This window comes from Crocuta crocuta, unplaced genomic scaffold, assembly GCF_008692635.1.
Source record: "Crocuta crocuta isolate KB4526 unplaced genomic scaffold, BGI_CrCroc_1.0 scaffold8, whole genome shotgun sequence".
Taxonomy (NCBI): Eukaryota; Metazoa; Chordata; class Mammalia; order Carnivora; family Hyaenidae; genus Crocuta; species Crocuta crocuta.
Window position 1 is genome coordinate 2,005,897 of NW_027532162.1, and position 3,411 is coordinate 2,009,307.

Here is a 3,411-nt window from a genome sequence, read left to right on the forward strand (position 1 = left end):
CTGAAGACACCTAGGTGCGCCCTCCTTTATAAAGAGTTCTCTGAAAGAGAAGTGGATGCGTCTCATACTATACATGCCATTCAAAATCGTTCAGGGGTCCCCCAGGGCTCGGAGAATAACCAAATGCCTCTCGGAGCCCTACATGTGCTGCCAAACCTTCCTTTCTCTCCCATCACCCCCCCACCCCTTCCCACCTGGCCCCTCCCACCCCACCACCCAGCCCCCGCCACACTGGCCCCTTCTGTCCCTCCACAGGCCTCTATTCCTCTACTCCAGTGATCCCTCATCTCCCCTCACAAACCGGCCTTCACAAAGGCCCGCCCTAGGCAGATGGCTTGCGGCCCCTCCGCCCCCTCCCCTGTCCTGTCGCCTTGTGCACACCCTTCAGTCCCTTTATTTGATAAGCAGTTCGATGATCTCTCATGAAAATATATGCAACAAATGTAAACCCCAGTACCTAACAATAGCATCGGCACAGAGCAGATACTCAGTAAAGATTTGTTGATTGAATAAATAAAACATTAACTTCAGGTCTTACTGCAAAATAATATTCTCAATCCAATCTTTTTTTTTTTAATTTTTTAATGTTTATTTTTTGAGAGACAGAGCAGGAGCGGAGGAGGAACAGAGAGAAAGACGGAGACACAGAATGTGAAGCAGGCTCCAGGCGCCGAGCTGTCAGCACAGAGCCTGATGCGGGGCTCGAACTCAAGAATGGTGAGATCATGACCTGAGCTGAAGTCGGACGCTTAACTGACTGAGCCCCCAGGTGCCCCTTAACCCAATCTTTAAAATCAATAATGCTTCCTTAGTCACAAATATTTCCATTAAAAGTACAAAAACCACTCTACAACATTCTTCTGGTGAGGATGCTTCCCTCCCCCAGGGGCACCCACCATCGCCCCGACACTGGAAGGGTGTCAGCGGCTCTTCGCACGGACTCACAGCAAGCCCCCGGCTGCCGCCCTGGTGGGCAGTTCTTCAAAACCGGAGCAAGGACTACAGTATACAGTGTGCACCTTTCGCTGAGTGCAGGACCCCTGAGCCGCCAGAGCGCCCCGCAACTCAGACGCTTTAAGGACAGTCTCCAAAATCTCCAGGAAGACAATCAGTGTCCCTGCTGCACACTCTATTTTTGAAGCCTGGCTACGGCACGTCTCATTCTTTCAAGTGCCAAAGTCTCAGGGCTGAGCGCAACGGGAAGGAAGTGCCCATTTATCTTCCAGAAGAAACTGCCACTGCCCCGCTGCCCTGCCCGTCGGCTGGCCGCTGGCGCACAGGCTAGCCTCATGAAAGCGTGGAAGGGGGCATTTTTAAAAGAGGTGTGTATCTAGCTTGCTGTCAGCCCACTCTCCCTTCCACGCGGTCTACACTGCAGCTGCAGTGAGCTAGCCAGCACAGTCCCTGAACACACCGCGACCTGTTCATCTTTGCAAAGGCCTCTTCCTCCCTTCCCCGCACCCCCGGCACCCTTTAAGAACTAGTTCTCCCCTGGGAAACCTTCACGGACTCCCTCTGACACTTAGTTGGCCTTTCTCTGCTTTCAGAGGACACTGAGCGCCTCAGCATCACACGGCATCTCATCTTAGTTGTCCAGCTTCTTTCATGGACTTTCTAGTCTTCACCCTCATCCTTCTAGTCAATACACCTTGCGGTGCTTCCAAAGACCACTAGGGGGCATCGTACAATGAGCCCCTGACACCTATTTGTGAACTAAGCTCTCTAAACAGGAAGCCGGGATTCCCTAAGCATGATATTCCAAAATAGGAGACCACTCTACCTCGGTACACCCACCATCATTCAAAAACTCACTGGTCTCTTAAGTCCGGGTCCAAATGACACATTAGTTTAAACTGACCACATGCTTTGAACAACAGCTCACGTCTACCTCAGCAGGGTGGTAACTCTTCCCCCGATTCTACTAAGCTCCTTGTGCGTCACTCTATCTAGAAATCTCTCCATGCTTGACACCAAGGTTTCCTTATAACTGTTACCTGATCCATCCATCATTTTTCCAAGTCCAATCAACTGCTCCTCCTGAGGCCTGCTACCTTCCTTTTCTTTCCCCACTAAGTTTCTGCAGCTATTTTGTCCAAACTACACAGAAGTTAATATTACATAGCCTTCCTCAAACCTGCAGAGTTACCTTTCTAAAAGAAAATGGAAAACAGATGCAGAAAAAGACAACCTTCTGTTGAAAACATGATGTGGCTACAAAATAACTTAAACCAAACAAAAGCTACTTACTAGTCANCGTTAATATTACATAACCTTCCTCAAACCTGCAGAGTTACCTTTCTAAGAGAAAAATGGAAAACAGATGCAGAAAAAGACAATCTTCTGTTGAAAACATGATGTGGCTACAAAATAACTTAAACCAAACAAAAGCTACTTACTAGTCACTCCTGCAGGAAGACTATCCCTATCTGGGCTTCCCCAGCATAGCCTCAGGGAAAGCAGCCCCTGCTTCCACGGCTTCTCCAGCTAGAAAGCTCCCTGAGGGTAGGGACTAGACCACAGTATCCCCAGGGCCTGACATGTGGCGGGCGTGCAAGGGACCCCAAATGATACCTGGTGACTGAACCAACAGAGGATGTAAGTTGGGTTATCCAAAACACCACAAGGTCAAAGGCTAATCAAGGTGCACCCTGCTGGGGGTAAGAAAGTACAGAAGGCCTTGCAGCTCAGGAGGCCCGGAGACAATGGTGACGACACAGAATACAGAGGCTTTACTCCCAGATCCTGCCCCCGCTGGGCTCACAGGGAGGGAGTCAAACCCAAGTGCAACTCACCCCTCCAGCCGGTAAGGCAAGTGTGCACTCAGTCCGGGACCCCACATTCTGCCAACAGATGGAGTGGAAGGAATAGAACAGAACAGGATAAAATTCCTGAATTTCAGCGGGAAAGTGAGGAAGAGGGAGCAGGGGAGAGAAATGCAAGGCGAGCATGTGGGTCACGACGGCAGGGGCTACGCTTCACTGGCATGTATCGGGTGCAGGCTCGGCGCTTCGCGCTCTAACGCACGGCCCCGCTGGATCCGAAGCAGAGGTAGAAACGATCACCATCTGCATGTCACCCAGGATGAAGCCGCAGCCTAGCGCGGTGCTATCACTCGTCCCCAGCACACAGCTAGGAAGCGGCAGTGCGGTGACCTGAACCCGGGTCTGACTCCAGGCTGCCCCATTCTTTAAGTCGCAGGACCTACTCTGCCTCCCGGACCCTCAAACGGGACTGAGGGAGGAGTCCTTCATTCCCCCATTTGACGAACACCTACTGAGCGCCTATGAGGTGTGTGCCGAGGTCTGTGCCAGCAGTGCTGGTGCGCGGAGGACGGGCCCGGACCGACAGGGTCGGGGGACAGAACGCAACGTCAATCACGGCAGCGGCGGCGCTGGCAGCCGCGGGAGGGGT

The 3,411-nt window shown here is 52.0% G+C and overlaps 1 protein-coding gene across 4 annotated transcripts in view; it reads right to left on the reverse strand.

Annotated features, from left to right (window-relative positions):
• TECPR2 (tectonin beta-propeller repeat containing 2) overlaps positions 1 to 3,411 on the reverse strand; it is a 103,919-nt gene that overhangs the window by 100,219 nt on the left and 289 nt on the right. The gene's annotated exons all lie outside the window — the stretch shown is intronic.